Source organism: Ambystoma mexicanum, chromosome 2q, assembly GCF_040938575.1.
Source record: "Ambystoma mexicanum isolate Mex_15411 chromosome 2q, UKY_AmexF1_1, whole genome shotgun sequence".
NCBI classification, from domain to species: Eukaryota; Metazoa; Chordata; class Amphibia; order Caudata; family Ambystomatidae; genus Ambystoma; species Ambystoma mexicanum.
This window is the reverse complement of record NC_090924.1, coordinates 733,361,244-733,388,966: the sequence shown is the minus strand read 5'-3', so window position 1 is coordinate 733,388,966 and position 27,723 is coordinate 733,361,244.

The window sequence follows — 27,723 nt, the reverse complement described above, 5'->3', positions numbered from 1 at the left end:
ACACAAATAAAACAAAAATGATGTATAATGTGTAATTTGTATCTTGTAATATTTACTGTTTCTTAAACCATATTATGTATACAATCATGTACCTTCTTAATTTAATCATGTAAATTCTTAATATAGTAAGGTTAAATATTTCTTTTATTTATTTATTTTGTTTTTTATATATAGTTGTTTTGGTCGTGAGCATAATTCACAACCTTTCAACTTGTAAGAAAAGAACAATTACATAAAATCACATTTACAAATTACCTAAAATCAGATAAAACATTGTATGAGTTATTGAACAATAAACAAAGTGGTTTACAACACAGATTAATGCGTATGTAACAAGGTCATTATTTTCTTGGTACTGCATACATTGAGATTTTCAACTGTTGCAAATAATTGACAACTGCATATCGTACAGCCTTTCTATTAGTATGAAAAATTAAGTCCCAAAGCTCTTTTGGAGTCAAGATGAGTTGATCCTTAAATAGAGGCTTAAAATGGACACTCCTTACTGATGCTAAATTATCACATTCTGAAAACAGGTGCATGAGAGTTTCTGGTTGATTTTTACAAAACCGGCAGGGCTGAGGGATATCAGCATTATTCCGTTTGTTCATCACTTCATTGGTCAGCCACAGATTTAGTCTGAATCTCATAAAGCCATTTCTATGGTTGGAGCTGGGGGACCTCACCATGTAATCAGCCACTGTGTTATAACGCTTTAATTCAAATGGAGAAGCCTCAAAATGTTTATAGTTGGAACATGCAGAGCGTGTATAGATCCAATCACCTTCCCAGATTTTTGTTCTGGCTTTGTTTGGATTTTCCATGAGCAATGTTGGATTAATCTGCGCTTTAGCTAAAATTAAATTAATTTTTTGGCGCCATGTTTTTGGAAAAACGTCCATAGAGTTCAATAAATATATGGAAATGGTATTAATTATGCCTGTTGTAGCTTTGTTCATGAGACATTTGCGATACAAGGCACACAGGCGCCATTTGTAGGCTGCGTATAGAGAAATTAGGCCCAGCTCATATCTCAATGTTGGTAGTGGTTGTGAGGTGGGTAAGTTCAAAACTTGCCTCCAAAACCGCCCTTCCCTCATGGCCCAGTAGGAGTATGACATGATAAACCGGGTTTCTGCACCATAGAGGATGACCGGCACCACTTTCAATTTGAAATATGTAAGAATCGGAAGTAAGGAAAATTTACAATATCTTGCCTTGATGATCCGGGCTTGTGAGATACACGTTTGTAGTTTCTGAAGTCCTTGTTGATTATAGTGATCAGCAGCACACAGGTTGGACACAGTTGTACCCAAATACACATAGAAATTGGTGCTGGTAATCTTACAATTTTGGAGAGGCCAGTATAAATGGGCACTACTTTGTTTCTTGGTGCCAAATTGAATGACCTTTGTCTTTTCAACATTAATTGTTATGCCATTTATTTTTGTGTACTCGTCCAGCGCACCTAGGAGATGTCGCAACCCTTTTGGGGTCTGTGATAATAGTACCATGTCATCGGCATATAGTAACCATTGTATCTGGACACCCATGATCCTCGGAGAGTCGGAGATCAGTGTTGTAAAGCTGCGATAGATATCAGAAAGAAAAAAATTGAACAAGGCTGAAGCTAATAAACAGCCTTGTTTTAGACCTCTGGCGGTTGGTATTGGGGGGGTTAATAAACCATCATTAGTGAGTCTAATCTGGATTGAGGTATTAGTATGTAATTGAATTATCCATTTTAAAATTTGCCAAGGACAATTAGCATCAACCAATTTCTTATAGAGCCGTTCTCTTGGAACGGCATCAAATGCCATTTGGAAATCAATAAAAGCAAGGTACAAGGGCTGTTTTTGTTGGTATGCTTTCTGAATAAGGCTTGATAAGGTAATAATATTTATGCCAGTGCCTACCCCTTGTAAAAAGCCTGTTTGGAAAGGATCTCTCAAGTTATTATCTTGTAACCAGATGTTAAATTGTTTTAAGATCAGCCGGGCAAATAATTTACCCGGACAGTCCAGGAGCGCTATAGGCCTGTAGGATCTGGGGTTCTCACGATTGCCTTTTTTATATATCGGGAGAATAATGGATTTCCTCCACGTTTCAGGGATAACGCCACCCTTCAGCACCTGATTAAAGATCCGATAGAGAATCTTCGCCCATTCATCTACATGGCTTTTTAACATCATATTGTGCAACCCATCTGGACCTGTTGCCCGGGATGAGCTCAGTTTCTTGATGCAAAGTTTTATGTCGTCAATGTCAAATGTAAATGTTCCAGAGGCAGTAAACGCATGAAGATTTAAATATATGTCAGGAAAGGGTGATAGATAGAGTTTGTGAAAATACAGCTGCCATACTTCAGAAGAAATCGAGTTTACCTGGGCTGTAAATTTGGGAGTCTCAGATGTTTTGTTGAGAAGGGCCCATATGCCAGCTGTAGATTTCAGGATAAGTTGTTTAAGTATAGCTTTTCCATTTAATTCGTAGACCTTGGCTCTCCTTAATCTGAGCCATTTTTTATAGTTTTGCTTGACTGATCTTATTTCTTTGGCCAAATCAGTTTTCTCTGATTTCCGCAGTTGCCGAATTTCTTGTCTTAGCTCAGATTTACGATGGGCTATTTCTGAGTCATAGGCATGGGTATGCTGGTGCTCAGTTATCCCACTACCAGTGACTACTCGAGTGAACATCTGCATGGCATTTGTATAGTCACAAACCAGTAGATCTTCTCTCTGGTACATAGTCTCTAGATTCAAATCTAATATTCTCAACTTCTCTGTATTCCAAGATAATCTATTTCGCCCATTATTTACAACTACATCAGTTACATTTGAGTTCCGCCATTGTGTCGGTTGAATACAATCAATTTGCAGTGACAGTTTTAATTTGTGGTGATCACTTACACTTGTGTGAATAACCTCCAATTTTTGTACAGAGTTAAAGGCTTTTGCATTAATATAGATGTAATTGATTATTGCATGTTGATCTCCTCTTTGCCAGGTGGTCTGTGCGGGACAGTCACCTGTCACATTACCATTTAACATCTGAAAATTGCGCTCACTCATAATCAAAGACCATTTCAGTTCATCTCTTGTTGGGGCGATATTCCCTTCTGGGATGAGATGCAAGTTGAGGTCGCCCAATATCAAAATACACGATAGATCACTCTCTAGGGCCAAAGCATCCAATATATCCACAAATTGCTTAAAGAAATCATCTGCATTCAGAGTATTGCTGCACCAATAGATATTAACAATGGCTATTTTTTTACCGAAATTGGATAGTATCGCCACTTGAAATGATAAAGAAGGAGATTTCCGAATTATTGATTTCAGACCACAACTTTTTTTAACTGCTATGATAAGTCCACCTTTGGGTCTGCCAAGGACACCTTTTTCGGCTGGTGTAAACAGAATATTATGTGAGTCCCAAATCGGTGGTAGAATAAGCCAGGTTTCCTGGAGGGCAACTACATCCATATCAATCAAACCTCCCACTGTTGTAAAGTTGAGGTGATTGTGCCCTCTTGTATTCCAGGAGATCAACTTGAGGACTTTGGCACTTACACCTAGTTATGTGGACTTTATCTGGTCCGGTGGGCTTTGATGAGAAGTAATGTTATAAGCTGAGGTGAAGATGCGTGAGCTATGTCCCTGCGGTGTAGCCGAACCATGTGGTACTTCTTGGGTAAGATTAAACCCCAAGTCGAATAACATCATTCTGGCTTGCCACAAAGTCTCAGCTACTAATGATGATCGAATGTACAGGCGTGCAATAGATAGATCCATATGGTTTATAAATTCTATTTGCTCGATATCCAGTGATGAAATAGCTGATAAAGCTGGTATCTCTGTACATATGTTCAAAATACTGGACCGATTTAAATCATAGGATTTATATGGAGCCTCGCGACATTTGATTATGAAGCGATGGGGCAATCTAATTTGTTTTGTCTTGGTCTGTGCAGGTCTTTCTTTTGCCTGTATTGGCAACCTTACTGGAGATCGTGTCCTTCTATCTTGATGAGTGATAGAAGGCATAGGTAAGGGGAACCCTTGATCCGATGCTTTGTGTGAGTTAGGTTCTTTTGGGTGGTACATAAGGGCTTCAATAGATGCTTTAATCTCTTCTCGTATCTCGTGTCGCGATAGTAGGGCTTGATTAGAGGGAGGGGTAGGGGTAGGGACTTGAGATGGATGCGCACACTTCAGCTGTATATTAGTATTGGAGTTTCGCATCATATAGGCCTCAACTGAAGCTTTAATTTCACCCTGTAGATTTTTTATAAAACAATCATCTTTTACGGGAGGAGCAGTGACCATTGTGTTCTGTGTGGTGAGATCATGTAATTGTGGTACTTGTGAAATAGCCGATTGTACATCTTGGATTTTGGCTTGACTGGCTGTTGTCGTTATTTGTGAGGGTTCCGGCTGTGCCTGTCTACCTATCTGTGAAAGATTATTTGGTAATAATTTCATGTATGAATCAATAGATTTCTGTATCTGTGTTTGGATAGCTACTAAAATGGGAGCAGTTTGAACAATGGAGGTTTGATTCAATGACTCCACCAGGACGGGTACTGTGACCATTGGGGACGTTGAGGAAGGTGGTTCTGGACTTTTTAACTGAGAAACTCGCTGTTCATTGCTGGATTCGACCATTTGCACTAAATCATCTAGTGGTTTGTGTGCCACTGTCGCTACAGTCGTTGGAACTGCTCCCAGCATCTGGGAATCAGATTCCGGTGTAGATATGAGCACCGAATCCGATAATGGATCTACACAATTTTTCCTTTTTTTCCCCACTATTGGTTTTGGAATCGATGGCTTGTTTTTGGCTAAGTGCACTTTCCTCTTTTTGTTTGGTCGTGAATTGCTGGTTTTGACAGAGGTTGTGCTGAAAACCTCAAACATATTTTTTGAGACTGGAATGTCATAGATCTGTGTTTCCTTTGTGTTGGAGACAGCAGCCGGCACAGACGCAGCCATAAAAGTGGCTGGGTCTCGCACGGTGACGGTTACTGGGACCTCAGAGTTCTTAGGGGTAACGTCGATGTAAATAGATTTAGCTTCTGAGATATCCGATTGTTCTAATGCCGGTTTTTCTGATGCCGGTTTTTGCACTATGCCGGCAGATACAGAGTGATCATTGTCACGCGTTTGCGTGTGGACTGTATATGATTGTTTAGAAATCCATGAGTCCTGAGTTTGAGAAGATGTATTATTTTGAGTGATGCCTTTAGAATGTAGTCGCAACAAATGTTCTAAACAGACTGTCTGATTAGAGATTTTAAAGTCCAGCCCTTCATATAATTTTGCCAAGGTCAATAAAGCAGTGTTCATGGCTGTTAGTGTGTTATTCAGGGCAGGGGCCTCCGGGAATGAATATCTCTCCCTGTGTGCAGGGTTCAGGAAGAAGTCGGAGACACGAGCCCCCTGTTCAAAGCGTGGCTGTCTCGGAGTGGGAGCTATAAAGGAGACTACTTCTTCGACCGATTCGGGTGAGGGAGTCAATGCCATTATGGGGGAGACCATTGGTTCTATTGCCGGGGCGTCCTTGTGGGATGGAACAGGTGACAAGATTTCATCATTTGTACTGGAAAGGCTATGAGTATCTTGTTCTAATTGAATTAGGTCACCAGTATTTGAACAAATGTATAGGGCTTCTTCAGAGCACTTATCAGTACGGTTGGAAAGGTTCATGAATTCAATATCATCTTCCTCTATTTCGCCAATCATGGTCAGGTGGATATACGCTTGTCTTAGATTTTGTTGGGCCAGAGCGGAGCTTAAAACAGGTTGTGGTACAGTGTCCCCAGAAAAGAGGGCTACAAAAGGTCGTAGGTCTCCGGCCGAACAAGCCGCTATTAGAGTGCTATCAGTGGGGGCACCGTGCAGACTGATTTCTCGAGATGAGATATCAATAGGTGCAGTGATTATGGGATCAGATGGTTGAGCTGCCGTACATGAGATGTCAATAGGTACCGTGTGTATGAGATCCGTGATTATGGGATCAGATGACTGAGCTGCCGTGCATGAGCCTGTGGGAGCCGATTGGGCCGTGGTAAATGGATTATTAATTTTTGCCTCATCCTCGCTTGTTATCACTTCCCTCGGGCATAATCGAGCGTTAGCTGAAACTGAGTGTGAGCGCTGAGTAATCATGCGCCCCACTTTTGGTAACAGACTCGTAAGTCGAGGTTGATGCAAGGCTTTTCATATGGTAGCGTCCCGAGTTGATTCACCCAGTTTTTCTCTAATCGCTATGGTGGGCGGCATGCTAGTAGTTAGAGTGTATGCAGACATTAGAATTTAGCAAAATACGTCAAGTTTCACAATTAAATTTAAATAGTAAATAAGATTTCAATTTAGGTTCAAAACTAGAATATAAATTTGAAAAATAAAATAAAATAAATAATTTTTATAAGTACCTAAGACCACGACGACCCGGCGACCCGCGAACAGCAAACACTACTTGTAGTACTTGCCGGGTGCGCGCGCGGGTGCGCAGTGACGTGGGGTCTTAAAGATTTACAACAAGACGTGCTTGTTGGGAGGTGGAGCCAAAGTGCAGGAAAGATCTTGATTAAAGAAAAAAGACAAGAAAAGAAATAAATAATAATTAATGAAATATAACAGGGAAGGACTGTCGTGCATTTAAGCACTGCTAGACACAACGTGCGTGTAAGTCACTGGACACAACGTGCACAACGTGCACAAAAGCAGTCACCTTTGCTGGTTTTCCCAGGTCCAGGCAAGCTGGTGTTGCACTTTAAGACGTCCTCCAGTGGTTGTTTTAAACTGCCAGCACTGAGACTCCAGTAAACGCAAGTCCGTGAGAAAAGGCTCCGTGGATATTTTTATATCGCTCTGTTTCCAGGGTCATGAAAGCGCAGACTACCGGCACAGCAAACAGTACTTGTAGTACTTGCCGGGTTCGCGCGCGGGTGCGCAGTGACGTGGGGTCTTAAAGATTTACAACAAGACGTGCTTGTTGGGAGGTGGAGCCAAAGTGCAGGAAAGATCTTTGCTGGTTTTCCCAGGTCCAGGCAAGCTGGTGTTGCACTTTAAGACGTCCTCCAGTGGTTGTTTTAAACTGCCAGCACTGAGACTCCAGTAAACGCAAGTCCGTGAGAAAAGGCTCCGTGGATATTTTTATATCGCTCTGTTTCCAGGGTAACCAAATCAATAAAAATAAAAAATAAAACATTTCAAGATAATCCCATCCAAGTCCTACACTTGTCCTACATTTATTTCCAAGGAAGAACTCTGTGATATATCTATGTGTTCTTCCAGAATTTGAATGGTCACCAAAAGGGCTATATTTAACCCTCACTAATACTTTCCACTGTAAAATGTTGCTTTGTCTTTAATATTAAGACTGATAATAGAATTACCAGATGAAGGAGCCCAGGTCATAATAGATTTTAAATAGCCTGATAGACCACCACCAAGGTATGGCCCAAAGCAAAGCTTGTAAAACAGGGGGTATTTAAAAATATGAACTAGTTTATCTCTCTGATTAATAGCTAAACAGGCATGCTTTGTGTGAAAGTAAATATCTCGCTACAGAGGTGGTAATGGGTGTAATACAACACATGCAATATTACCACACTCTGCTAATACTGCACATCCTCTCTGAAGTTCAATAGGACTCCAAAATGGAGAATAAATACTGGATCCACATGGCTCTAAATAATGCACGCCACGACCACATTGTAGCCACACGCGGTAACTCAATGTTAAATCCCATAGCATATGTGTAATCCAAAACACAAGAGCTGACTCCTACATCAGGGGAAACAGGGGTAAACTAAAATAAAAGACAAGAGGGGGTCCACTGGACTTAGCCCGTTTATAACACAAAGTACTATCTAATTCATTCCACTTAACTTGAGTCTCTTCACTTATTGGGCATCCAAAAGTGAGGGCTCTATGTTGTATTGAAAGAGAGCAAATTGCTTGTTTCCATTCAAGTGGGAAAAACTAACATTCATTCACCTTAATATCAAATAATAACTGAAAATGTAAATATAATATTAACATTCAAATTGCCCTGCACCTGGCACACAATGTACATATAATACAAACATACAAATTGCCCTGCACTTGGCAAAATGTCAGAAACACTACAGACTAAGGACTAATGAGGCTAAGTCTGAAAAGGTAGTGAAGGTAGAAAAAAGAGAAAACCCCAAGTGTGCACAACACAGATATTTGCTAGACCTGTACATTTCCTATTTCATGCAAATAATGCATGCAGCATGACTGCAAATACTGTATAATATTTTATTTTATTTGCATTTATTTTTTATTTATGAATTAATGCAACCATAGTTTATTACATGCAAATTAATATCAGAGCTAATGGATTTTTTGAATGTCATTAATATCAGAGCTAATGCATCTTCTGAATATCATTACAGCATTTTCTTCCTCGTACATGGGAAATAATTGCAATCCCAAATCCCTATCACAAACAGGGTTCCTCGGGTTACCCGCACCTTTTGGCAAAGGGTAGACAGATGCTGATCCATTCAGTATGGCACACGTGCAGCCCCAGGACATTTAAGGACATCACAGACCTGTTAATGCTTGAGAAGGAAGCTCACACAACATGGAGATGGCAGGAGCAGATTGAGAGAGAGGAAGACAGCACTGTTAGTGTACGCTGCAGATACAAGGTAGAGTTTGATCGGTGAGCAGTGGGAGTGAGTAGGTTCTGCAAGGGAAACCCACAAAGGTTGACAGAATCCTGCAACACAGCAGCATCCATGGCTCAAATAGTGGATAATGCCCAGAAACCCGGATCCTGATTGTTTCCCATGATTCTACAATTCTCATACGAGCACACATTATATCATCATTGAACCTTTTAGAAGTGTAAGTATACAATAGCTTAATCTATCAACACGGTATGCTGACATCCAAATGCAAACACACATCAACAGCTCATGATACACATGATACAGTATACTTTGTGCAACTCAGAGGGAGACCTGTGTAAACTTATCTATTTTATTTATTTAATTTATTTGTATATGGTTTGCAAAAAAACCTTTTCAAATTTAAACCAAAATTTAAAGAAGAAATCACAAAATACAAAAATTCATATAGATAACTAAACAATTTCATGTAACAGATTTAACGAAACCTAAACAAAACACAGACAGACAAGATTCTTTTGTTAAAGTAAAACCCTCAAGCATAGGATAAATATCTCTGTAAAACTGATAAAAGAAAGAGTGGAGAGGTACAGAAAAAATATTTGTGTAAACTTATCTACTTATCTATGAGTAAACTTATCTACTAGCACCTCGACTTACCTGAATTTTGGGTGCTTCAGCCAAGTTGTATCTTGGATAGACTTTTTAAGATATTTGTCCTATTTCGAACTATAAAGGTACAAATGTGTATAGAGCTCAAGTTCGGTATTAAGCAGCTTTCAGAGAAACATGAGCTTCACATTAGGGAGGAGCAGGACGTGCAGAGAATCACTGATGGCAGCTAGTGTGAGACTCACCCTGTAGAGATGTTTGAGGGGGATGCGACCGAGATTCAGGAAGGTGAATGATACGCCAGTCAGTGATCGTCTCCCAAAGTGATTGGATGAGACATGTGCCATTAGATGACACCTGGGGGTAGAAGTTGGGCCTCCTTGAGGGTCGCCTGTACAAGGCTAATACTTGCATAATTTTTGATAGAGGAAGCTTCAGAGATTCGGGGCAGTGAGTGATATACAAGTCCGCGTCAGTCTCATGAAGTCAGTGGATAACACACCTGCCATGAGGTGACACTTAGAAGGGTAAGCAAAGAATCACGGAGGACAGCTAGTGCAAGGCTCGTGCATGTGTAATTTCTGGGGAGGAAGCAACAGAGATTCAGGGAGATATTTTATAACCGGCCAGTGTCCATCTCTATTTCTTGAAGTGAGTAGCTGAGACAAGTAAATTGGGCCGGATGCTAAAGTGAGTAGCTGAGACAAGTAAATTGGGCCGGATGCTAGGATGAGAGGCATGCTTGAGGGATTTTTGAGGGAGGAAGTAGCAGAGATTCAGGGAGATGAGTGATAACGCTGTCAGTGAGTGAGTTATACATTGGGACAACATGACAGCACCAAAATGAGCCAGAGGAAGGGAATGTTGTGTTTTGGCCTTTTCACATTTTCATCAGCACTTGCTGAGTGCACTGAAGATGTCAGAATTGCATGTGGTCAAAACAAATCCACCAAGATCATCAGAGGAGGTACAGATTTTATCTATCAACACATCTTGCCCTTAAAGTCCTTGGGCTTTCCAACAGAGCACTGCCACCCCTTAAAAGGAACCATCTCTCCCACAGAGAGCAGCCACCCCATACATTTCTCAGTCTCTACTAAAGAAAACAAACACCCACTAAAGTTCGTAGACCGCTGCCACTCTCCCATGTATGAAGCTTCTCTATGAAACAAACCCCTCTGCTGTGGCTGCCTAATTTCTTCTCCAATGTGCAGTGACCTACGCAGTGGAAGGACAATATAGGTGAATGTTGGAAACAACTACCGTGAAGTTGAGCTCCGCCTGATTTAGAGGCAGAAGGCAATACAAATAATGGGAGCTTAGATCCTTATCACCCAGTTCCCTGGTTTCTGCTCAGATGCCATTGACAGTGGCATGCTGCCCCCTATCACTTGAAGGGGTGATGTGAGCAGAAGGGGGCTGCTGCTAGCAGCAATTTCTTATGCCACTGGCACAGATTAAGCAGGCTAGGAAGGTACACGGATGTGGGCACAAAGTGCCCAATGATGTTGTGCTGAATCGTAGTCCTCGGATGTACTCCGCCACACTTCCTCGCCACAGTGGAAGGGGCTGGTGGTGGCAGCTGGGTCAATGTTGGGCTCAATAGAGATGGGAGAACTGATTTGCCTAGTAATTTTAGGTATGAATGTGGGTAATGTGGAAGGAGGTAGAGATATTTGACACTCCCTCTGACTCCTCCTGTGCCTTTGACAATGTCAAGACACAAAGCGAGGCTCCTTTGCCACCACCTCTTCATCCTCTGGATCTTCCCCATCGGGTAGGTACACAACCTGCTGTAGCACCTCCACAGGGTGGTCCTCCATCTGTGGCTCATCCTGGTGGACTTCCATATCCTTGGCACTATCACCATACTCAATGGCCCCCCAACCTGGTAGAGGCGTTCTCGCCATACTCCTTATCCATTGTGCTGGCTGCAGACATCCCCATCTCCCACCTGAGAAGCATGCCTGTGTTCTCCTGCTCAACCTGTAATGCCGTTCTGCTTCTCCACTGGCCCTGCCTCCCTGTGTGCCTCCACAAGAGACCCTGCTTCCCCTGCCTCTGGGAGAGCCTTCGCCTCTGTGCTTGCAGCATCCACCTATGGTCCGGGGCCTTTCTCCTCTTCCACTACTTCTTCTGATGCCACTCCCAATGCCTCAGCAGCCTACCCAACTGACTTGGAGGACCAACAATGCTGTGTGGCCCAGGCTTGTGTATTGGCATCCATGAACAGCACAAAGCTCACCCCTCCTCATCCGTCATGGGTGAATGCATCCTCTCCGGTGGTCAGTCAAAATGCTGAAAAAAAAAGTTGAATGACAAAAATGTCAAAAAAAAATATCGAAAAAAAAAAAGTTGAATGTATTCTTTTTTTATTTATATGTATTTTTTGGGTTCGGTAAGTTAAAAAAAGGGGTAAAATAAAAAAAATAGAAAAAAAGAGGGGTTGGGGGAACCCCCCCATTTCGAAAAAAAACGTATTGAAAAAGAAATGCGACTTTTTTTTTAACATGTTTTTTTCTACATTTTGACTTTCGACATTTTTGTTTTCGACCAAATGACTATAAACCATCCTCTCCACTTACTACTTCCCTCCCACTTTTTCCCCTCCCAGCATCGGAAACACACCATGCAGGAAATCTGACCAACAAAGCAAAAAACAAAAAAAAAACACCTTGAGTGAGTAAAAGCACGCTAAAAATCGAAAACACCCATAGAACAAGTCAATTCACTAGACACCAATGCACACTATTGAAAACTACACTACGCAAATACAACACAATCAGCACAGAAGAAAGTGGAGTAATGAGATCACAATAACACGCAACAGGCATGGGCTAGAAACAGTAAGCAATTATTTGTGGGTTGTGTGTTTTTCTAAGGAATAAAGGGAGTACAATGAATAGAAGGAACAAAAGGAATAGAAGGAAAGAGCAACTGTTCATAGAGGGGCAAAATTCCTCTGGATGATGAAAGGACTTTTATTGGCTGGACAAACCCAAAGGATACTGATACATCTGATTGAGCCTGCCCTTGAATCCCCTAGCCCCCTGCCTCGTGTGGAGACCCACGAGCACAGTGCAGTTAATGTGCAGGATAATATGGCTGCCGCCAAAGGATCACACATGAAGAGCAGCTTCAAGGCCCAGTTGAGCCTGTTTCCTGATTGGCCATGCAAATATGGAAAAGAAACACCAACCCCCAGCCAGAAGGTGCAGCTGGCCTGCTTGAAAGGCCTGGTTATAAGGCCTACTTCAGTCTCTGCCAGCTAACATCTGATTGAGTCACCTTGGGACCTCCGAGCTTCCTGTCTAGTGTGGAGCCCCAAACAGTACAGTGAAGTTAAAAAGCAGGATAAGATGGCCGCCGCTGAGGGATCACACAAGGAGAGCAGCTTCAAGGCTTGTTGAGCCTGTTTCCTGATTGCCCGTGTGGATATGGAAAAGAAACACCGGCCCCCAGCCAGAAGGCGCAGCCAGCCTGCTTGAAAAGCCTACTTATAATGCCTACTTCAATCTCTGCCTGCTCATATCTGATTGAGCCCATCTGGACCCCGCAGCCTCCTGCCTCGTGTGGAGCCCCACCAGCACAGTGAATGTGCAGGATAACAAGGCTGCCATCTAAGGATCACACAAGAAGATCAGCTTCAAGGCTCTGTTGAGCTTGTTTCCTGATTGGCCACTTGAATATTGAAAAGAAACACCGGTCCTCAGTGGAAGGGGCATATAGCCTGCTTCAAAGTCCTGGTCATAAGGCCTACTTCGGTCTCTGCCAGCTTACATCTGATTGAGCCCCCACTGGGATACCCAGCCTCCTGCCTTTGTGGACCCCCAACAGCATACCAGGATACCTCCATTGCTGTCATTGTGTCCGCCTGCACACCTGTCCAGGCAGACATCAGAGAAAGGGAAGGAAGGCCAGGAGGGAGGCAGCAAGGCCGCAGACGTCCACCACTGTGCCACCTGTAGCAGGTGTGGTGACACCCATTGACCCCACATCGCAGCCCAGTGGCCCCTCCGCCAGTCATACAGGAGGCACAGCACATGCTGAGGCAGGTGCTGGGATGGCTACACCACAGCCAGCCCTGGTGAAGATTCCGTAGAGTGCAAGCTCACTCCTCCAGCCACCCATCAGCCCCTGACAGCCTCGAGCGTGTATTAGGGATGGTGCGTTGGGGAGTGGGGAGGTGAGTGGTAATGGTGCGCTGGGGAGGGGGAGGGTGATGTGTGGGGATTGTTGGGGACGGTATTTTTCACACTTGGTTCTAGAGTTCTAGTTCTCCTGAAGCAATGTGAGGACAAGGCGAGCAACATGTGATTATCAATGTGATCACAGTCAATTTTCTATTAGTTCTTGCTGCACTGGATTACCATCCATTAGTAAGTCATAATGTTCTCGGGGCAACATTTCCTCATAAGGGGCCATGGGACATTTCGTCTGAGGCAGATGTTGAGCAGCATGGCTAATGCAAGGAATATTTATTCACCCTACCCATGCCTGCACATCAAGGCCCCTCCAGTCAAGTGTAACTGGAAACAACCCTACAGCAGGCCAAAGGTCTGCATTTTGAACAGCCTGGTCTTGGCATGTGCCTCATTGTAGGCCACCTCTTGTGGCATGTGTGGACTGTGCGCTGGTGTCATTAGCCATATTAGCTTGGGGTATCCAGAGTCACCTTCAAGGGCAACGGTAACAGTTGTCAGTTACAGCACATTATGGATGCGTTCCCTTTCAAGAGGCATGTTGATGGGCACTCTGTTAATGCTTTGTTTCCACATTGTTACGTAACATGATTTTCTATCCCAGTTATTGTATGAAGTGTCATATGGGGGTAGACAGCTCTCAGCCAGCAGATGTACATTTCATGGCCTGGAATGGCATTGCAGGGTGCATGTTGCCTGTGTTGGGCATGTACGCTGCTATCATGCATGTAGACGGGATGGATGATGGTTGTTCTTGTGCAGGTTTGTGGTTTCTGCTTTCCTCCAACTATGGTTTCACATACATGATTGCCAGATGGCATACAATCACTGTCTGCCAGTGTTGCATTGTCTCTGTGCATTGTTCAACAGTGACATTGGATGGGTAGGTATGTGTTCCCTGTGCATTGTGGTTCCTGCAGTTCTGTGTGTGTGTATTACTGACTTGTTGGGGCAATATGCATCATTGACATACTACTGTATTGTCCTGCATGGCCTAGTCCTTTGGGTTGATGGCTGTCTTGTACGGGTTGAGAGGGCAAGTCTTGCATGAACAGCCTTGCCAGGGCATGCCACGAGATTATATATGTGATGGCACTTGTACTCACCCCATATTCATGTCCATTGGCCACTCTGGCTTTCCATGTTTGCAGGCAGTGTGCTGTTCCGTAGGACCATGGCATCGTGGGTGGAACCAGGGAAGCGAGCACAGCAGTGTGAGATTATGTGGACACCATCACAGGTGACCTGGGCATTCATGGGCTGATACTGTTTCCGGTTGCAGTATTCCTCTTCAGATGCTGGGGGCCACCAATGTCACATGGGCGCAGTCTAGAGCAGCTATAACATTTGGCAGGTGGGCTGCTGCGTACAAGCGTACGTTTGTGGCATTTATCTGTGCCAGGGTGGAGGGCAGGGAATATGTGGATGTGGGCATGCCCTGCAGCATTCCCACAGTGTGCTGGTAGGTGTCAGTGTCAAGGAAGTGTAGGACTAATACAAGCTTAGGCAGCAAGGCAGTTTGGATGTTGATCCTGCTCTGGATGTCATCATGGATCAAGGTGAGTGGCTCAATAATGATCTCCATTTTGAGCTGCTACAGAGTAATCAGGTGGGTGCCAGTTAATGTCAAGGGTGGGGGCCTGACCCGGAGAATGTGTGCTTGCCTTGTATGCTGTCTCCTCCTCCACTCTGCGTCCTGTGCCCTGTGCTGCTATTCCTGCCTCTGCGGCTCAGTATGGAGCAGGAAGATTAGCATGTCCCAGTTCACAACAGCTAGTGGCAGCATGGTGTTGGTAAGTGTATTAGGGTCAGGTGCAGGCCTTTTGTAGTCTTTCAGGGTGGATTGGTTGCACCTGTAACTTATTTTTCTGCACCTGTATGCATTTACCTCCCCCTTTTAGGTGGACTGTGTTTTTGGTGGAATTACCACACATTTTCAGCAGTATTTCAACTTGTAATGCAACAGAAATATAATTTTGGATCTCTGCTGTAATTCTGCCGGCGGAATTAGCCACAGCACTAATTCTGCAAGGTGTTTGCAGTATTTCTGCCAGCGCTACTTCCCCCAGAGATAATTACGATGGCAGAATTAGCGCTGACACCTTATTGGCTTGTATGGTAAAAGTGACAGTAATTCGATTACCGCCACTTTTACCTTGTACCACCAAACTCATAATGCGGTTATATGTTCTTTCTGCCACCATTGTGACTTTCATAATCATAAATTGTTGAGAGCTATTGTAACCCTACAATGATGTAATTAAAAAGAATTAACGGAAGTGGGAATTTTATTGTTGCAGTCATACATCATTTGAAACCTATAAGCCTCTCGCTGTTTGTATCTACAACAATCAATGTCTTGAGTAGGATCTTTTTCTATAGACAAACCATATCCAAGTTAAGAATAAACATGTGGGGATCTGGAATACGTTATTCAAGTCAGGATTAATAATCTTATTGAAATTCTATAATGAATAAGATATAAACGAGGAGGACAAGAACACAAGGACATGACGGGAAACAAGAGGGAAGACGAGAAGTTAAGATAAAATATCAACATGTAAATAAGTTTTAACTGGGAGAGTTAAGGTACTGAACAAATATATTCATTTTTCTGTTAAAATTCTGCATAACATCAAAAGAAGGGCATAGCATTTTTCTATCCGGTGGATAGAGCAAATTAATGTGATTCAAACACTGCAGTTAAACATTATTTTATAATGAAGTGGTGATTGTCAGACCCTTTCAAATTCAGTGTAAATTGATTTGATAAGGACTAATGAATGTTGACTAACCTTTAAGAAGTGTCTCTTTAAACAATGGTTTGAATTTTAATTTGCAGTAGGAACATTTGTGTCATTATTCGTTACATGTTTGTCTGTGGGACTGCACAAAAACCAACAACTATCCAAAGCCAGGATCCCAACTTTTAACTTTTTGGTTGTTGTCTTATACAGTTTAAAGAGGGTTTTTGGTGCATAAGTGTCACCTTCAGATCTCTTGAGCATTTTTTGATCTTTCTCAAAATATTTTCCCACTCTTCATCTGGTATATCTGCACCCAAAAATGTTTTCTGCATATTATGTGAGCACGTTATGTCTGCTCTTTTTTGTTCAGTGCATTAATATAGCCAAGCCAGTCTGTGTCCCTCAGTGGCCTTCATTCCAAGTAGTTATCCAAGGTGCAGGCCTTATAGTGTGTTGTGTGGTTCATAGTCAAAACATCGAAAAATAAAAGGTCGAAAGTCAAAATATCGAGAAAAAAAAGGTTGAAAAAAAAGTCGCATTTTTTTATAACGTTTTTGTTCGATATGGGGGGGTTCCCTCCCAAACCCCCCTTTTTTTACCTTTTATTTTACATACGAGAGCCAAAAAAGAAATATAAATAAAAAAATAAATTATTTTCCTTTTTTTTATCGACGTTTTTTTTCGACTTTTTTGTCTTTCGACATTTTTTTTCAATATTTTGACTGCAGACCGTGTTGTGTGCTGTGATTGGAGTGGCCTGGGTCACTTGTTAGTGTGAGTGAATTAGTGGCACTATTTTTGGGCCACTTGTTCCACTTTGGGGAAGAACCAAATGTTGATGGGTATTTTAAAGCAAATCATCTGCTCACTTCTGACAGCCAGAAGTTTGGAGAAATTTTGCACACTTGTGGTTGCCTCTCCCTTCTTGCATGCCTGCTTTTCTTGATTTGCATGCTTTCCCCCCAGTTTGCGCACCTTTTGCAGAGGAAGCACCTTTTCTATTTGCGCTTGTTTGAGAAATGCGCAGGTCACCTTATTGTTAAAGGTGACCTGCGCATTTCAGTGGGGCTTGACAGCAGCACAAATGATGCACTGTCAAACTTTTTTGCATGCATTACTGTCAGGTGCACGTTTCTGACGTTAAAGGGATGGTCTAGTAAAAAATTTTATTTAAAAAATAGATAGGCCACATAAAAAAAATACTAGCATTCTCCGTTTTAAAACTTCCTATGTAAAATTTTGTTTGAGCTATTCAAGCTCAAAATTCGCAAAAGCAAGCACATGGGCGCAGCCATTTTGTGAAATGGAGGCCCTCCTGTGCTGGCTTTTGCTTTTGCTGCACTAATGAAGGAAAAACCATCCAGCTGTAGTAAACAAAGGCTACCGCTGGGTGGCTTTCCCTTCATTAGTGCTGTAGGCGGAGGACGGGGACCGGAGACCAGAGCAGGAAAGCTGCAGCTGAATCTCGGTAAGTGCTATTTATTTTTTTTACAAAAAATAAGCACTAGCTGCGTTTTTTTTTCTAAGTTTTCCGGGCTGGAGGAGCCCGGAAAACTTAGAAATAAAACCGCAGCTTTAAAAATTGAAGCGACCGCAAACATAAATACAACGTTATTGTGTTGGAAAACGCTGCAGTTTTTCTTTCCAAGTTTCTCAGGCTCCTCCAGCTCTGAGGAGCCTGAGAAACCTGGAAAGAAAAACCGCAGCGTTTTCCAACACAACCGCGTTGTTTCTGCCTGAAACTGCTTTACCATTTGGGGCTCTCAGGCTCCCCACTGGGAGCCCGAGAGCCCCAAATGGGAAAGCAGATTTAGGCAGACAACGCAGCATTTAGCATTTCCCATTTGGGTCTCTCGGGCTCCCGAGACGGGGAGCCCGAGAGCCCCAAATGGGAAATCAGCTGCAGGTAGAAACACTACGAGGCATGTAAACATAACCGCGTGTGTTTCTGCCTGCTGTGGCTTTCACTTTGGGTCTCCGGTGCTGGAGCACCGGAGACCCAAAGTGATAGCCACAGCAGGCAGAAACACACGCGGTTGTGTTGGAAAACACTGCGGTTTTTCTTTCCAAGTTTCTCAGGCTCCTCCGAGCCGGATAATTCCATGAATCAGCCCCTTAATGGTAGGTAGAAATTAATTCTCTTATTTTAGGATTACATGGCTTCAACAGGTAAGAACACAGGCCCTTTATAGCAAACCCCTGTTGTGTATATTCATAATAACATCTTTTGTATTGCAATTTGTCCATATAATCAGCTCTATCCCATGCCCAGATTTGTTTCTTGAGTACACTTAGATAATCCGGCCTTTCATGAATTGTATCCTTTATGAAGTTAATATTGTCGAAATAAGATAGCGCAACATTTTCCAATGATCGCAAGAAAGAATGGTAATCATATTAATAAGGCACAATATAATTGAAACCTCTTCAATAACCATTGACCCCGAAGAGAATAAAGACCTAATTCAAAATGTAAGGCCTCAACTGGCTTCAACTGGAGTAGCTTTGGGTATCTGTAATATTGATCCGAGTATCTTACCCTCAAATCTATCTAACCAACCCATGTATGCCTCTGACAAGAATTCCATGCCAAGGATTTTGTTATTTTACTTTGCTTGCTCCACTTTACTGGGATGCTCTCCCCCTCTCTCTTTGTTCTATTACCTCTTACTCTCTATTTCACACTACCCTTAAGAGTCATCTCCTTCACTCCTGATGTTGATCTTATCATTTTGTATAGTCTGATATCGCATTTTATTATCATAAGTGTGTTCTGTACAGCGCTTTGGAGTAAAGCACTATATAAATGACAAATAAGTACAAATGCAAATGTCTATAGCCATGATACCAGCCTCATAAGGTTATTTGTGATCTGAATAAATAGGGAGTCCACAGAAGGAGGCAAAACCATGCAAGAAAGCCTCATAGTGATAATGTTAAACTATTCATCATTTGCTTATTATATACACCCATTGTACACCTCCAAAAGACAGGAAGCAAACGAAAACAGTGAGAACCATTAATCAGAACTGAAACCTATGATCTTTACAAATGTACTGAAAACAGAGTCAGCACTGTACTGGCACTTTTTGCATGTTATTTTAAGTTACTTCCCTGTCCAAGATCACTGCTACAAAAGTACCAAGGGGCTAATGCCCGTCTGAAAATGGGTGCTCCCACCCGCTGCCAGGGATCTCCATTCTGACATTTGTGCAGCAAGGGATAAGGGGAGGGTGTGAGGAATTGCCATATGGCAAGGGTGTGAAAGTGCCATGTCACTGCAGCACTGGTGCAGCATTTAATATGTGCCCCTTGTACCAAAACGATGATCATGAGTACACACTGCTCTAAAAATAAGCTATTTTAGAATTTAGGCATAATGCGTGACAGTCTGTGTGTAACTCTGGATTCCCTTGCTGATGCTCAGCTCCTTTGCCTCGGGTCTTGCTTGAGTGTCTCTTCTGCTGGTGGGAATGTGTTTCTGGTCCAGACGCCACCTCGCCTTCTCTCTCTGCCGCATCTCTGCCTTGCCTCTTCTCCACGTTTGCGTGTCCACCTGATGGCTGATCTTATGCAACAGTCAAAAGCAGTTTGGATCGTTCAACATGTCTTCACGTCTCCAGCTTTGAACTCCCACGTTACTGAAGGGAGTCGTTTGGAGCCAACTGGATTCCTCCAAAAGCTAGACTTCTCACTTTGGTCTAGCTAAGCAATCTTCATTCTATTTGCTTTCTTCCTTGTGTCAGTCTTGGCTAATAATGAAACTACATTATATTTGAAAGTGCTATGACTAAGTATTGGAGAATATTGATGGTTACTGCTACAATATGCCATGAGGGCCTGAGGTACTGAAGGGGTGTCCCTAAAAGGGAATGGGGAATACCATGTCTCATCCAATGATGTCGCTTCACCCCCTTGAAGGTCACCTCCCCCATGTGTTCCTCCCTCAAACAGCCACCCCCATGGTCAGGATCAGGTAGTGGCTGCCATCCTCTGGCCACATGAGGAGAGGCAACCTCTGGGAAAGGAGTGATGACATCATCAGATACATCAAATACTCTTCACCTAATGCTGCTGGTTCTTTCAGCATCTATTGGGAAACAGGAAAGAAAATCTACATTTCCCTGATCTCTTCCTTTTTGATGTAAAACAATAGGGCTGCATATCTAGGAACCAGCTCATGCCCCGCGCATTGGTGGGTGTCTTTACGAAGGCTGATCCATGTTAATAGAGAATGATTGGTGACCAGTTTAAACTTTCTACTAGTGAGATAGTATTTTAAGTATGAAACTGCATGGCACTACTTTTGATCATGGACGCCACATCCAAATTGATATCGCACATCTGTCAGCCCCTTTGAGTCAACTCTGCTGTAGAAGGGAATGTGTATTCGGGTCAGATGGGCTGTTACTGCCAAACATCAGGACAGAAGCTCAGAGGACCAAGCCTCCCTTTGATCCCCTTTGTCAGGGCTGGTAACACCCTCCCCAGAGACAGCCACACAGCAGTCCTGGGCCCAGGTATCAAAGGAGCACACCCATTAAGAAGGAGGCGCCTCACGTCAGGGTGCTGCATGTCTAAAAGCCTTTGTTGTTCCCTAAGGAGGAAGAAATCACGGGTAGGATAGGCAGGAGAGCTATGGTTACTGAAAGAAGCCTTCCACCATATTGTTGCTTGCTGTCTCTTTTTCCCTTTACTGTCCCCTCAACATCCTCTAGAGCTAAGCACGTTGGGTGTGATATCAACAATGCAAAGTCCACTCTGGCCAGGAGCAGGGATTGGTTCGCTAAAGCAGAATAGCTTTAGACCAATTACCTGGAGACTTAACACAAGCAGTTAAGTCAACCCTTCAGCATATTCCTCTCAGATCAGGAAGTAGATTCATCTGAAGATTCTCATTGGACTTCATTTGTGACAGTTGTACTTTCCAAAGCCCTCAGCGTGAGGTGGAGAAGGGGCCATCCACGACAGAAGGAAGATCTGTCCCCTAGCCACTCCCAGGACACATTGGGAGTGGCCAGTGCTGTGTACCAGGACCAACCACTCTGCAAGGGATCTCCTAAACTAGGGGAGAGGACCCTGAATGGAAGCATCCTCTCCTCAAGTCTTCTGCAGAGAACTCACTGCAACCGGAGGCCCAGGCCAGCCAAAGATCCTTGTTCTACCGTACCAAACCGGTCACACCGTGTTCACTGCATCTTGAGCAAGAGGCAAGGCGTTGGAGCTGGTGTCTGCATTCCTCCAACCAGCCAAACTATTGCTTGCATCTCAACCGGCTTGACACTGCATCATGTCCTACCGAAGCACATCACCTGCTAGGCCCAAAGTGACTGCTCAATGCCGAGACCCAAACCAAATCACGAGTCACTCGCTGACTCTAACTGGGGATTACAACCGTGGCTAGGTCTTCTAGCACTAGAGCTAGTGCCTCATCGATCGTACATTGTCGGACCAAAGATGACCACTTCGATGACCGGCGCCCACTGACTCGAACCTCTAGAGCATCACTCCCAGCAGCTAAAGCCAGACTTGGCCTGGCCAACTGCTAACCTTTCCTGGGACCGCTCTGACCTGCATTTTTCAAGAGCTGCCGATCTACCACACAGAGCACCATCTTTTGCCCTACTCAACACCTGCTTGCTTCTAGGGCCTCCATTCTCAGGTCCCAGTCACATGCAAAGGTAGCACATACTCCTACCTCCCCCCCAGGGGTCTCTTGGCACCTGCTTTATTAACTACACAGGGCAGCCCCAACCCACTTGGGGAAAGAGGGTTAGGATCCGTGGGTTGGATGGGTAAGGGGATGTAGGGTAACCAGGTGGAGGGTATGGTAAAGGTTGTGTATAGGAAGAGGGATTTGGGGGTAAACTACAGCTCTCTGGTCCATAGACCTGGCCGTGTGCTGTGGCCTGAGGTCTCCTCATTAATACCATGCCATGCACTCGTACATGCTGTGCCTCTGTGCCCCAGCCCCAATAGCACTCTCTCCTCACACTATACAGACACCTGTGTGTGTGGCCCAGTCGCTTACCAGGCTTTACATGAGCCCAGTTTCATCACTGGACTCTACTGCTCCGAGTTACTTCACTGGGCATGTGTGTAACTGACCAGAATGAAACCTGACCTTTTGCGCTACTGTGCACCATCATAAACATTACACACATGTTTTGAGCAGCATAACATTATATGCACATAGCTCCATCTGGCTGTCTTTGTCCTGTGGACGTTTCCAGAGCGATGCGTGCGTGAGTGCCCAGTGCGCTGCAAGGAATGGTGAGGCTGTGAGCGCCGGATCAGCGTCTAGGGGCTGCAGAAAAGAACAGGATTAGGAGATGAAGAGTGCTCGATTATACAAGCGCTTGTCTCGCTCACGCGAGCATCACGTTATGGTTTAATCACTTGTAAGAGGATTCAATTCAACACTACAGCTAAGTCAATGCCTAGTCTGGGATACTGAATGGAAACCCTTATTGATATATCTTTATGTCCAGTTCATGCGTTCTGGATGACTACCCCTATATAACACCCCTCTCTTGGAATCCCCCTGACCCCACTGAGCCAAGAAGTAGTTCTGTTTTGCAAGTTTAAAAGGTTTATTTGATAATTTAAAATACATATATATCACACTTTATAATAAGTTAATAATTGAATAGCACACTTAATCTGATATGATAAAGATCAACAACGGATAATCTGGCACTAGCACACTTCTTTATAATTACTAAGGAGTTGAGATGAAATGGATAAGGTAGCACACTGGTAAATAGGTACAGAAGTATAATGTGGTAGAAAATGCTTTATAGGGTTCAAGGAAATGCAAGGTTGAATGAATGAAATGCAGTATAGAAATACTCAATATGATTTCAACAAAACAATGTAATCACTTTTTCTGGCTATTCACTCCCCCCCTCTTTATGCAATGCAAGGGAATGGGAGGAAAGCACGCAGTTCTCAGAAATGCAATCAATGTAATCAGTTCAATCCCCCCCAAGCTTAGACAACAGAAGTTTAAAACACAGATAGGAGTTTTGAAAACACAGGCCCAAATGCTTTGATATGTGCTAGCAATGGATGAGAAATATGCTGGAAATGCTTTTTAATTCCCTTTCAGAGGTTCAGGGTGAGTGGTATCTGGTTAATATTAGTCCAGGCTCACTCTTGCAATGATTCAGGGATAGTTAGCAGGTTAAACGAATTTCTGGCAAATGGAAGGCAAGCAGCAGCAGTTTTTACATGTGAAGAAATTTGCAAATCGCGGCAAAATTTGCGGATGCGTGTTCCGCGATTGCGGTAAAACTATAAGGGGTATGAATGCGGTTCTAGGTGCGATTCAAAGCTAAGATTCTAAGCTTTCAAATAAAAGTTATTGCAAGTCTCTAGCACAAACGGTTGCGGAGATATGAGCGATTTTGTGAAGGTCGTTTTTCAGATTTGAAATTTTAAAGTTCAAAAAGACAAGTGCAGCTTGCGACTAGAAAATGACAAGTGACAGCTTTACAAATGACAGGTGACAGTTAGGAGGCAGTTCTACTTAGATTAAATAGATTGAATTATATTATTTTAACTAAGAGATTGGTTCTGCACAGTTTTCTAGGTACTCACACTATATTCTTGAGTGAAATGGGCCTCGCCATGGATCTGGTCAGGGTTTTGGACTGGGCTCGGGTCTCTCTCTGGGCACAGCACTGCTTTCTCTCTGGGTACAGCACTGCTTTCTCCCTCTGGTCTGGTCTCTAGTTCTGGATAGATTGAAGTCTCTAGTTTGGCTCTCTGGAGGTTTGATGGAGGTAAAGTCTGGATCTCTGGATGTTGTATGGTCCGGCAGAGCGCGTTGCAGCAAATGGAATTGAAGGTCCCTATCTGTCCTGTCTGTCTGCTTTTATGTGTTTAGAATGTGGGTGTGTTCTAGCATCACTGACCCTACCTCTCTCTCAGCTTCTAATTGGTCAAACTTCCATTTATCATTTGATTGGGGAATGAACTGTGAGTCAGAGGATGTCATTTTATGGCTTGCAGATAGGACACTCCTCTGTCAGATTGCACACATTCTATATTTGATAATAAAAGACATATTTCACAGTTACACAGTTGCTTGAAATTACATATACATGGTGTGGCTGAATTTAGCCATGTCTCTGTCCAAATCTGTTGTTTCTAAGAGCTTGCATTCAGAAATGGCAACTTCTAGCACTTTTCATGTGCTAAACAACATTGGATCTTCATTAAATTTTATACAACTGTTCCTCACATATCTACCCACATACCAATGCATTTTCGTTTGTCTAGCTGAAACAGGGAGTCTGTAATATTAATAAACAATGGGGTTTTGCCCCAGAACATCACACAAATTCGAGTTTAGGCTTGAATTAAAGGTACATTTTTTAAATTAAAGCTCTCAAAGTTATACATTTCTGTCATTTGATTACAAAGAGTTATCAGTGTTTTTGTAAAATATATATTTTACTTTCAATTCAGTCCTCAGAGTGTTGAAGTCCGCCTCCAAGACTTGGGTGGGTCAGTCACAGATCTCTGCTGGCTGGCAGATCTTTGTTGACAGCAAACATCCAGAATTAACATATTCCTTTCAGAGGAAAGGGTCCTTTGTGTGGTGTCTGGCAAGCTCACATCAGGAGGCCAGGGGGCCACTTTGCATTTAATTAACAGAACCCTGTTATTTCCTGGCTTCTTGTGTTGAGTTCTGAAGTGTCAAGAGTTCTCAGGACATGCAACCCCTTTGAACCTTTGATGAAATAAGACCCCTTTCTTTGCACTCATGCAGTTTGCAAGACAGCTCTCCTGTCAGAGTTTAGACCGCTAGTGCCACCATCAGGATTTTGTGGTTACTGCATCCATCCTTGGGATTTTTTTTTTTTAGATTGATTCCTTTCAGCAAGTGATATTATATGGAGTAGATTGTCCATGTTCAGGACATGGCATTGGTGTGTTTCTGCAGTAAAGTAATTCTGTGCCCATGATTTTGTCATATTTGACATTCAAGAAAAATGAATTCCCAACAGTATGGGTTTGCTTTTGGCAATCAGCATTGCATCTCTGAACTCACAATATAGGCAAAATGGGATTTTCCTGTGCATTTTCTGGGGAGCTCTGGCCATTATGATGTTTTCAATGCCAGTACTGCACAGTTTTGAGGTAGGGCCCGGATGCATGGGTAAATACATCCCACAAGCCCCCCTTCTTGCGGTGGCCATCTGATCCTTCACTAATGGGACCCGCAAGATCTGGGATGTAGTTCTCATCTTCTTCCGATAAATGGCACAGTTCAGCATCTTTTCCTCCATCCGGTCGGATCGATCGGTTCTCCTCGCCGGTCCTGATGGGAGTATTGGGCGGTCCACTGGGCCCATTGGATCTTCGTTCCCGGTCTCCGGATCGTCCTTCTTGGTCATTCTCAAGGTCTTCTTTCTCCTAGGATGATAAAGCAAAAGCGGCAATATCTACTCATAGACGATTTTTTTTTTTTTTTTTTTCCACCACTGTTGAGATAGTGGGGCAGCATATGCATTTTATCATAACGAAACATTACATTCTTATTTTAATAAAAACAGTATGACTAAGAGACAGTTTCATACAAATCACAGTATGTTAGAGACTAGATGTGGTATGTTTTATGATTAGAAGAGAATTAGTCTGAGACAGTACCCGCTAGGATTCCAGAGGATTCCTCCAGTTGTTGCAGAGGGTGCCTGGGATGGCAACATTTCAACTGGTTTATGTGGACCCACTTGTCTTCCCCCTCTGCCGAACCGCCTTTGGGGATGCGGATCTTGTAGGCCACAGGGGAGATCTTATCGACGATCTCAAAGGGTCCTTTCCATGTAGGCAAAAATTTGCGCTGCTTGGCCTGGTTCCTTTGGAAGTTGTATAGATAGACCCGGTCTCCCACCTGATATTCCTTCCTGGAAGTTTTCAGGTCATAATGGGTCTTCATGCTATCAGCTGATCTTTCTAGATTCCGCTGAGCATAAGCAAAAGCATGTTGGAGGTGTTTCCTTAAATTCTCTACATACTCATGAGTAGTGGAGGCATTTATCAGTGTCTGCTCTTGGGTCCTGTAGAGCAAATGCTGAGGAAGCACCATCTTGCGCCCAGTCATCAACTCAAATGGTGACATTTTGGTTGCAGATGAAGGGGTAGATCTGATAGCCATTAGGACCAGAGGTAATCGGATATCCCAACTTGGCCCAGAATCTGCCACAAACTTCTTTAATATGCTCACAATTGTCCGGTTATATCTCTCTACTGCCCCAGAAGAAGCTGGCCTGTAAGCAATGTGCAACTTCCTTTTGACCCCCAGTATCTCCCACATCTTTGTCATTACTTCACTGGTGAAGTGGCTACCTCTGTCTGACTCAATCCTTTGAGGTAGACCAAAACGGGAAAAGATGTGGTTAATCATCAAGGCAGCTGCAGTTTCTGCCTTGCAGTTTGGGGCTGGGAGACATTCCACCCACTTGGTAAACAAGCATGTCACAGTCAACATGTACTTATTCCCCCTAGCCGAGCGAATCACAGGGCCTACAAAGTCGATTTGTAAATCTGACCATGGCAGTGTCATTCCCCTCTTTTGTAAAGGCGCCCGGTGCGTAAGGGATGATGGCTGAAATTGTGCACACACAAGACACCCCTTCAAGTATTGGTCGAGGTCCTGCCCCATGTGTGGCCAGTATGCAACCTCTCTTAAGATTTCCAATGTTGTGTGAAACCCCCTGTGACCGGCAGTGGCCGCATCATGGGCGTGACTTAACATCAGGCTTCGGAATGAGGTAGGAACCACCCACTGATCGTGGCCAGCTTTGGATTTCCTTACCAGCAAACCGTCTTGAATCCGGAACATTTTTGGACATTTCATCAACACTCTTAGGTCCTCTTTCCCATTGTAATCGGTATCCGTCAGGGGAAAGTTCTCAGGGTCCTCAAGGTGCTGGTAAAATTTACCAATTATTGGATCCCCCTTCTGAGCAGTAATCAAATCAGCATCAGGGGTCTCCTTACTCCATTGTGCAATTGAGAGGTCGTTGTGAGCATTTGTCTGGGACCTAGTGATGGCAGTGACCTGGATTTCCCCCAACAGGGACTCAATCTCAATTAGATCCCCTTGGATGGCCCCGGTTTTGGCCAGCTGATCAGCTAAGTCATTTCCAGTTTTGTCTGGTCCCTCTACTTTGGAATGGCCCTTGATCTTTTTCCAGTAGATGGTCATCCCATTCGATGTGACCAGATCATCAATGTTTTGGATCAACTTCCCATGTTTCAAGGGTTTGTTGTTAGCACATAACATGCCTCTGGTTTTCCAATTAACCAGGTGCTCCACGAACCCGTTCCGTACATAATCTGAATCTGTGATTATGACCAGTTCGTGGAGTTGATGCTGGACAGCAGTGAGGATGGCCTGATGCACAGCCATCAATTCTGCCACCTGACTACTTCGGGGACCAATTTTGTATCCAGCGGAGGGTTCTGGGGACTCATT